The sequence below is a fragment of the Pygocentrus nattereri genome, chromosome 4 (assembly GCF_015220715.1).
Source record: "Pygocentrus nattereri isolate fPygNat1 chromosome 4, fPygNat1.pri, whole genome shotgun sequence".
Lineage (NCBI taxonomy): Eukaryota > Metazoa > Chordata > Actinopteri > Characiformes > Serrasalmidae > Pygocentrus > Pygocentrus nattereri.
In genome coordinates, this window is record NC_051214.1 from 7,730,932 (window position 1) to 7,741,549 (window position 10,618).

Consider the following 10,618-nt stretch of genomic DNA (forward strand, 5'->3'; position numbering starts at 1 on the left):
ACTGCACTGACCTACACACCAAACCTGAGACATTCAGCTGGAAGAAAGACAACCCACACCAAAAAACATGGGAAGAGATATCCAGTGAGAGTGGTCAGTATAGAGACAGAGTTCAGCTGGTTAATGGTCACTCTCCAGGAAATCTCTCTCTACTTATCTCACACCTGACTGAAGAGGATGGAGGAGCCTACAGGTGTGAGGTTGAAGATTCTGAAAATTCACATATAATCTTCACACTCACTTTCAAAGGTAAAGCATCCTTTAAGAGTTGTAAAGGTTCTTCAAGAGGGAACCAGATTTCACCCTTTAGTAAACTAATGTCCATCACCTCTGGAGGCTGGAGCTGTTATTAGCCCTTTTAAACTTTGATTACCAAAGCTGAGAGAAAAACAGCTGGAGCCACAAAAAGAGAATACAACATAATCTGATCTTACTGATGCGTCTTTCTGCAGCCTGCACTCTGGAAAAAAAGAAACTGAGCATCACAGCTCCTATAGGAGGGTCAGTACTGCTGCCCTGCTACTGCACTGACCTACACACCACACCTGAGAGATTCATGTGGCAGAAATACAACAGAACCAGGTGGGAAGTGATATCCAGTGAAAGTGGTCAGTACAGAGACAGATTTCACCTGGTTAATGGTCACTCTCCAGGAAATCTCTCTCTACTCATATCACACCTGACTGAAGAGGATGGAGGAGTTTACTGGTGTGGTGTTAAATATTCATATAGAACCATCAGACTCACAGTAAAAGGTAAAACAATTTCTCTGTTTATATTCTTAGTTACAGAGCCTCTTATGGGATTTTGTATGTTATTTTTATTTGTGAGGGGTGAATTGAGGGGTTCTGGGAATTGTGTAGACCAGTGTGCTGTCCACCTCTAGTGGTTCTGGTGGAGCTCTATCAGTTGACACCTTGTCCAAGAATCCAGTAAGACACATCATTTTTCTTTTATATTACTTTAAACAGACAAATGAATTTGGGCTGTAACCTATGGCTACCCTTTCCAAACCTGGGGTCCCATGTGGACAGCCAGACCCAGTCCACAGGCTGAAAGGAGGGGGTCTTCACATAATGCTTGTCAACTTTCAGGTATACCAAAATTTAGAAAAATGTGTGTGTACAGGGCAAGTGATGTGTATAAGGCGGTAAGCAGCATCTTGTAAGGAATAAACCTAATGCTTCTACAATCCACTATTGTGAATATGGTGATGAACTTTTCTGAAGTAGGCAAACTGTAACAAATTCAATAGCTCTGCATGACCAGGAGTGTTTCAGCATAAGAGGCAAAAACTTGCCCACCAGCAATGTTTTTTGTGTTTTGCTTTTGGAGCACACAGAGCATGAGAACACAAATTGATGCATGTCTCCCACCAATAATGGTTGGATATAAGTTGCTGGGTATGAAACTCACGAGGATGACCGGAGCTAAGTGATGAGTGAGCCCAGGTGATTAAATGATCACAGATTTGGTCTGGCACATAAAGCTTCTACTTAGAGGGATCTTAGAGGGATTAGGATGTTTGAGGATAGGGGCTGATGTGAAAGCATTTTTGAGATTTTGAAATACATTGTCGGAGGCAATGTTCAGATGTAGGAGTGGGCCAGTTGTTACAGGTTTGACCTTATGATCATCCATTAGCACTCCTTGAGTGCTAATGATGTACCCTGGAAATTAGACCTTTTGCAGGTGACACTCGTGCTTCTCTCCTTATATGAATAAACCGTTCTCTAAAAGGCAGTGTATGACAGACTTGGTGGACATGAGTGTTGTCGGCAGTAGAAAAAAATCAGAACGTCATCAATTTACACTTTTACAAAATTAACGATTATAACCCAGGGGACTTTGCTGATGAATGATTGGAAGACTGAAGGGCATGACTGGGTACCTCTAGTGCCCTCTACTGGGAATGTAGACAGTCTTCCTTTCATCTCTTTCTTTAACATACACTAAATTGTAAGCACTGCAGAGGTCTAATTTAGTGAAATATTTCTTTCCACTCAGTAATACAAACAGCCTTTATCACATTAGAGTAAATATCATTTAATTCAATGCGGTGGTGATGCTGTTTTGGAAATATGTGACGGAGGGGACCCAGGAGACACAATATGGCAACTACTGGGTTTTGATGTGTGGTCTTCATGTTGTTTTCACTGGTATGTCAGTAAAGTTAAGTTTTTTTTTCTCACTTCTTATGCCATGAAAATTCTACTTTAAATAGGCCAACGAGGACCAATAAAAACAAATGACGATAAATATCTTGAGGAATGTGCTTCTGCTAAATCTGAATTCTCTCTTGAAATTAATTTTGTGACCCTGCAATGCCAAGCATCAGATTTAGTGGAATAAAGCCCCCCATAGCAGCCACTATCAGTTGCTGAAACTTAATAAATGAAGTTGAATGCCAGTAGAATATCTGCCTCATCTGAGAAATCTTCACTCATTTTGCTTGATGGTCCCACATTTTGCCAAGCAGTGTAGTTTTTATTCTTGTTCCGTGGTGCTGACACTGCATCATCCAGCTTAGCTTCAGCTTCAGTGTTCAGTTCAGTGCCAGGTAGAAACAAGCTAGCTGCTCTTTATCTCACTGGAAAAAGAAGCTCGTTGTGAGGTGAATGGAACATGGCACTGCCTCTCTTTTCTCTCTGTGTGCATCTTCCATCATCTACCACATTTTAAGGTGGTGAAACCCATTTAAATGGAGTGTTGAAAGTAAGAGCAGGTCTGACCATCATCTGTTCTGGCTTATGAACATACATTATATTGCCAAAAGCATGCAGATGCTTTACTTTCACATCTACATCAAGTTGTTAGGCATCCCGTTCCAAAATCATGTGCATCAATATAACGGTGAACCTCCTCATTTGCACGTGGCAGAAGAGCATTTGCTGATGTTGCATGAGGAGGCCTGGCTTGCAATAGACATTCTATTTCATCCCAAAGACATTAAACAGGGATGGGGTCAGGGTTTCAGTCACGCTGGAACATGTCTTCCCCACATTGCTACTACAAAGCTGGAAGCATCAATTGTCTATAACGTACTTGTATGTTGCAGCATTAACATTAATCTTTACCATTTAATGTTACTGTGTTTCTACAGTGAGCTGATTTCTGCTGTGCTGTTCCTGCACAGATCCTTCTCTCTCCACAGAGACTACAACTACAACATCTACTGCAGTGGTCAACACCCGAATTACTCCAAGCATATCACCCACAGCAGTTTCCCATGAGAGTAAGGGTAAATATATCTGTCACTAATACACATACATTTAATTTTTACATTGATCAATCCGAACGTCTGACGTTTGTTCTGAAGAGAAATCATAAAATAGGTTTTTTTGATCAGAATATGTAAATGAGCACAAATGAAGGTGGAATAAACGCTCAGTGCTGTGAGATGAAATGAATAATATGATCAACAGAACCTCCACAGTCTCTGCCCTTCGTCCCCTTTGCCTTGGTGACTGTGATCTTTCTCCACATTATAGTAGCTGTGGTTTATCACACCAAGAGGAACAAAGGTACAAACTACACAATCAAGCTGTTATAATCATACAACATTTCTTTTGTGTCATAAGATATCAAGTATTTTGTCTCTATTTCTATCAGATCCTGTCAGAGTTCACTACAGCACTGCGGATGGAGTTGGAGCGGTCAGTCTGAAGTAGCGCAGTCCTGCAACAGCGGCATGGACTCATGCACTTTTACCACTTTTGTAACTGTTATTATTTGCACTGCTAATGAATTTCCATGAAATAAATAAATTACACTGCTCAAACGTTTTTGCATCATATCTTTATAGGAATTGTTGTGTAAAGTTCCGCAGACTGTCCATTTACTACCAATTAGATCAGATTCAATCACGCTCCATACAGAAGCTCTTCATGATGCTTCTGTTTGGCTGTAAGTGCAGCACTGATGGAAGCTAATTATACAACATATTTCTCAGCAAACAGAGCTGGTTCACTATCTCAATAACATTTACTGAGTCTGAGGCCAAAGTGTTAATGAACGTGTATTAAAGAGTCACTTCCAAACTGTACAAATAGGAAAGAGATCAAGAAACTTCCACTGGACTGATTTATGCTTCCCCATGACTGATGATCTAGATTGGTGTAATGAAGTCATGGAGAAAAGTAAGGTAATGAAACACATCAATACATCTTTATTATATTTACTCCAGAATAGTCATAGTCAAAAAAAAAGAAAAGAAATATAATTAACAAAAAACAAAATCCTGAAGTGATTACAGAATGTGAAAATGGTCAAATCTGTGGTTTGTGTGGTAGTTTATTTTATTTATTCATTCATTGTAACATCAACATGATAAACTCACTGGCACGTTGGGCGAGAATTGTTTTGACTGAAGTTTATACAGATCTGAGGATCCTCATTATCTCTGGTAGTTGGCACTTCATAGGTGGACAGGGGCAGCACAGTGGACAGTCTGCTTAGAGTGAGGTGATTTAAAATAGCTGTCCTGTGGATTTTATTTTCTTAAACAGACTAAGTGGATTTTTAATGTTTCATGAAAACAAAAGAATAAGTTTAATCATTAATTGTTTACAGTACAGCGTCATGTGATTTGTCTCACTCTACACATGGGTCAGATCTGTTACACGAGGGACTGACCAGCACAAAAAGCATTACATCAAAGATTAAAACAGAACTCAGTGAGGCCTTGTAGTGGCAAAAGTAGAAAACATGTTCCAAATGACCTCTAAGAGAAAAAGCTCAGACAAGTCAGGACTGAGCTATTTCACTCTTGAATTCAGTACCTTATGGGTTCTCAGGCTTTCAGCAGCTTAAGACTGGATCTTTCTGGTGTTGTAGAGGAAGTGGCCACTCTGGGTCACTCATGCTGATGTTTGTGTCTCTGAGGCCTCATCAGCTTTCAGGTCAATGTTGCTCGGCCCCTCCCCACGACATCAGCCACTACTGATACTATTATAGCTACTTCAAAATAGAGGCGTAGACCACATAGATGGTTCACAATCATGAGATCACATCTCTTTACCACAACAAGCCCAGAGAGAACAAGAAGCAAGACCACAGACAGGAGAGCTGAAAGTTTAAAATAAACACAAGAAAAAGAAAAGGACTTGTGGTCAGAGCTGCCAGGTGTGGCTTTAGTTCTCATGCTTTTAAACATCAGCTTTAACAGACAACATTATGGACTGCAATATCAAATCATCATAACACTGCTGAGAGAAACCTACATAGCCGTATGTGCAGTGTTTGGCCATACACTCACCGGCCATGTTATTAGGTTCACCTTGCTAGTAAAAGGTTGGACCCCCTTTTGCCTTCAGAACTGCCTTAATTCTTCATGGCAGACTTTCAACAAGGTGTTGGAAACGTTCATCAGATATTTTGGTTGGTTATTTGAGTTCCTGTTGCCTTTCTATCATCTCAAACCAGTCTGTCCATTCTCCTCTGACCTCTCACATCAACAAGGCATTTTCGTCCACACAACTGACCGCTCACTGGATATTTCCTCTTTTTCGGACCGTTCTCTGTAAACCCTAGAGATGGTTGTGCGTGAAAATCCCAGTAGATCAGCAGTTTCTGAAATACTCAGACCAGCCCGTCTGGCACCAACAACCACGCCACGTTCAAAGTCCCTTAAATCCCCTTTCTTCCCCGTTCTGATGCTCGGTCTGCACTTCAGCAAGTTGTCTTGACCACCTCTACATGCCTAAATGCATCGAGTTGCAGCCATGTGATTGGCTTATTAGTTATTTGTGTTAACAAGCAACTGTACCTAATAAAGTGGCCGGTGAGTGTATAATGTAATTTCTAACACAATAAAACTGATCTCCCCGATACAATCATACCTACATACATACACACTAACATACATGACTCTTCTCACATTCACTTACACATACGCTGACACACACGAGCACACACACACGCTGACACACACACAGACACATTTAAAACATGCACACATAAGGCTGACTACACAATCTACATCATGGTGTGTCAGACAGGATGGGGGACTGAAAGAGAGCAGAGGAACTGGAAGTGAAACATTCCTGGAACAGCTCTCCTAGAAAACCTGCAGAACTGGAAATTATAAAGGAAAAATTCTGAAAATGACACTTTTACCTTTGGATGCTGGTATGCTGGTCAACCAGCAAGATCATAGTAGATGACTAGCCGATCAAGCATCAGACCCAGATAAACCAGCTTAGACCATTCACGCTAGTCTGTGTGGACTTTTTGAAGAGGTGTATATGACATTTCTTTATATGGCCACATGTGTGTTCTGCAAAATGAGGCACCACAAAACAGGAAACAGTAGGTGTGCTCACAACTCAGAAACCATGTTATTTTTGTGGTTTCTATTTCTTAAGAAGCTGCTGCTAAAGTCTCTAAAAGACAGAAGAGTTCCGGTCTAGCTGATTTAAACACAGCTCCTGTGAGCTGCATGGACATTAGAGTGGGTTAGACTCCAGTGAAGAGCTGCTGAGGGAGCTGAGTACTCAGTGTTGTATACAGGGCTAGTGTAGTGCTGGGTGTGGAGCGGTCAGTGTGCTGTGGACTCAGTGTGGTATACAGGGCTAGTGTAGTGCTGGGTGTGGAGCGGTCAGTGTGCTGTGAACTCAGTGTTTTACTAGTGAGGATGTTGCTGACTTTCTATCTTCTCTTCATTGGGCTTCATGTCTCTGAAGGTGAGTGTTGTTTTTATCTTGTTAGTAAGTTGATAACATGCAAATCTAAATTTATATGCCATCTATTATGTCCTCACTCACAATGCTATATGGTCAACACTTGGCAAAAAACATTGATTTATATGTAGAACCACTATTCAGTCTCAGCTTCTGAATGAAGTGATGAAGATCTGCACACAAATTGCAATTAGTATGAGTTCCTTTTTAAATGCTGAACATGTAATATACTAAACCACAATGTTTTATGTAAATATCATCACTGCCAAACAAATCATCAATCATATCCAAATTGGTGAGTCCATGGAAGAAGGCAAGGACATTCTTTATTTTTAATGTAAGTCAATGAAATAAAATTATTCCTATCTATGTCATTTCTGACCACTTCAGATTTAAAGGAGAGCTGCTGTGTTAAAATCATGCAGAAAAACAAGTGAATAAATGGAGATAAATGCTGAAAACACTAGGCATCATATGATTTATATCTTTAATTCCCATTAAAATCTAGTAATCACAATCTTGTGGCTTGATGTTACATATATAACAAGCCAGTGTCCGCTGGTGGGCCCAAAGATTCTTACACACAGTAAAGCTCAACCAGTTTAGATTGAAGTCCCTGTAGTTACCTTATCTGATATGTGTTTCTACAGGCTGCACTCTGGTCAACAATGAACAAATACTGAATATCACAGCACACAAACGAGGGTCAGTACTACTGCCCTGTTACTGCACTGACCTACATACCAAACCTGAGACATTCAGCTGGAAGAAAGACAAGCCACACCGAAAAACATGGGAAGAGATATCCAGTGAGAGTGGTCAGTATAGAGACAGAGTTCAGCTGGTTAATGGTCACTCTCCAGGAAATCTCTCTCTACTTATCTCACACCTGACTGAAGAGGATACAGGAGCCTACAGGTGTGAGGTTGAAGATTCTGAAAATTCACATATAATCTTCACACTCACTTTCAAAGGTAAAGCATGCTTTAAGAGTTGTAAAGGTTCTTCAAGAGGGAACCAGATTTAACCCTTTAGTAAACTAATGTCCATCACCTCTGGAGGCTGGAGCTGTTATTAGCCCTTTTAAACTTTGATTACCAAAACTGAGAGAAAAACAGCTGGAGCCACAAAAAGAGAATACAACTAATCTGATCTTACTGATGCGTCTTTCTGCAGCCTGCACTCTGAAAAAAAAGAAAAAACTGAGCATCACAGCTCCTATAGGAGGGTCAGTACTGCTGCCCTGCTACTGCACTGACCTACACGCCACACCTGAGAGATTCACGTGGCAGAAATACAACAGTAACAGATGGGAAGAGATATCCAGTCAGAGTGGTCAGTACAGAGACAGATTTCAGCTGGTTAATGGTCACTCTCCAGGAAATCTCTCTCTACTCATATCACACCTGACTGAAGAGGATGGAGGAAGTTACTGGTGTGGTGTTAAAGATTCATATAGAATCATCTTACTCACAGTAAAAGGTAAAACACTGACTCAGTTTATATTCTTAATGTATTTCAAATAAGTAAAAAGCAGCACAAAGAACCAACTTTCGCCAACTTGCATTTCACCCCCTCATCACTGTTCATCTACCATTGTGTGCAAGTTTGTGTACCCTGGGTCAAATGACATTTTATTGAAGTGAAAATACATTTACACGTCACCAGACAACACACTTTTTACTCATGTTCTGTTTCTGCATCAAACTCTTCTTTCTCTACAGACGGACCACCTAACGCTATAGCATCTACTGCAGTGGTCAGTGTACAGACCAGTCCAACCACTTCAACCACACATTCATCTCAAAAGCCTGAAGGTCAGCACAGCTCACTGACCGCAGCTCAACTTACAATTTTGGAGCTACATTTTATTTTTAAGGCATTTTTACGCTCTCAGGAGAAACACTGCAAAGGGTGAAATATGACCTACTGTATGATTTTACATTCTATCTCTCTCTCTCTCTCTCTCTGTGAGCTGAGCGTGGTGAGCTGGAGTCCCAGTGGTTGGCGTTTTGCCAGTATTTTTCAGTTTTTGCGTTGTTGTCAGTCTGTTTGTATAGTTTGTTTGAGTGTGCGTGTGAGGTGTGGTGGGGGGTGTGTGGGCGTCTGTTACCGGCGTTTTGTTGGGAGCATGGCGTCCCTGAACTCTCTCGCCGGCATGGTGTGAGTGTGGATGAGTGCTGTTTGGCGGCAGGCGGTGCCGTCGGGTATAATAATGTGGTCTCTGCTTCGCGCATGTACAGTGCGGTGGTGATGTTCCTGTCCTCGCTGGACAAAGCCAATCAGCTGGTGCAGAGTGGACTTGTTATTAATGATCAGTTCGTCCCGTCCTGCCCCTCAGTACTCCCGCCAAAAAGGTCATTCTGTCCAATGTCCCCCCGTTCATCTCGGACGAGCTGATCGCTCAGGAGCTGTTCCGGTTTGGGAAACTTGTCTCCCCCATTAAGAACATCTCCTCCGAGTCTGCCCTGAAAAGCTCAACGACAACGATGGTGATGCCGGGAACGTGGCGCGGCCGGGGCCTGCCGCAGCTGATCCCGTAGTGGCTGCCCCCCCTGCGGCTGCTGTTGCGGAGGAGCCAGCTGTGAACCACCCTGGTGGCAAGAGCAGGATCAGGGGTCTCCTGACCCAGGGGAGCAAGATAACCAGGTAAGGGACAGCGGTACTGAGGTCAGTCTAGCTGGTACAGCAGTGGAGGTGGAAATAGAGGACGAGACTGTTTTTAAGGTTCCTCATGAAAGAAAGAAGCGAAACAGAGGAAAGGGCACTAAACAGGCCAAGACAGAGTGAGTGCAGTGAATGAGGTGGAGTCTGAGAGCGACGGCTCTCTGTCTGACTCAGGCTGGTCAGTGTGCTCCCAGGAGGAGAACACGTCTGTAGTTTACACAGTTGATGAGATAAGAAAGTTCTTGCGGGTCACTAAAGGCCAAAAGGGAGTCCGCGTTGAAGAGCATTTCCCGAATAGTCTACAGTTCGTGCATGATGTCAGACATTTTAGGAGGGAAGGGTCTTTCACGGCCTTGGAAATCTACAGGCTGAAGAAAATCCTGACCAGGCTGAGTAAAGTAAACACAGAGGATGAGGTCTGACCCTTCCTGCCCTCCCTGGTTCAGAATGGTCTCTGTTTTACAGATTTTTTATCTAATTTATGCTGTGATGGGCGATATTAGAGTGGCGAGTCTGAGCATTAACAGGGCGAGGGACTGCGGTAAGCGAGCGAAGCTGTATGAGGTGGTGAAGCAGAAGAGGCTTGATGTCCTGTTTGTACAGGAAACACACAGTGATGTCAGCAGTGCTGCTGACTGGGCTTGAGAGTGGGAGGGGCTCGCCTTTTTAAGTTATAACTCTCCTGTTAGCGGTGGGGTGGCTGTTCTTTTATCACACAGTTTTACTCCTTGTTCTTATTCGGTGGATGAAATTTTACATGGCAGACTTTTAAAGGTGACAGCGTGTTTTGAAAATGAGTTTTTTGTTTATGCCCCAACTTGGGGGGTGAACAGGGTGTCCTTTTTAGATACTCTGGACGCTGTAATTGGAGGTTGTAGCTCTAATGAGTTTTTAGTACTGGGTGGGGGTTTTAACTGTACAGCACATGGAACCACATGCTGCGTCCCGTAAGAGATTGTGCGAGGTGCTGGAGGCCCATGACCTGTGTGATGTCTGGAGGAACTTTCATGGTGGGCAGAGACAGTATCCTTGGGCTCATTCGAGAGATAACACTCTCATTGGCGAGGCTGGATCGATTTTATGGTTTTAGTTATCATCTTTCTGCTTTTACATGTTGTTTTATCTCCCCAGTTGGGTTTTCAGACCATTGTATGGTTCAGTGCACAGTAAGGAAAAGTAGCATTAAGCCACACTGCGCTTTTAGAAGATGCCAATTTTAGAGTCTTTTTTTGGGGGGGGGGGGGGGGGGGGGGGGTTTAGCTCACAGAAAA

General features: G+C 42.5%; 1 protein-coding gene and 1 long non-coding RNA gene across 19 annotated transcripts in view; both read left to right on the forward strand.

The window, feature by feature from the left end:
* The window catches only part of LOC108415933 (cell wall protein DAN4-like), a 215,498-nt gene that overhangs the window by 142,130 nt on the left and 62,750 nt on the right, over window positions 1–10,618 (forward strand). The window lies entirely within an intron of this gene.
* Window positions 8,673–10,618, forward strand: part of LOC108416170 — a 9,741-nt gene continuing 7,795 nt past the window's right edge. Inside the window, exon 1 of the long non-coding RNA XR_005130172.1 lies at window positions 8,673–9,329. This is a non-coding gene — a long non-coding RNA (uncharacterized LOC108416170). The remainder of the gene's footprint in view (window positions 9,330–10,618) is intronic.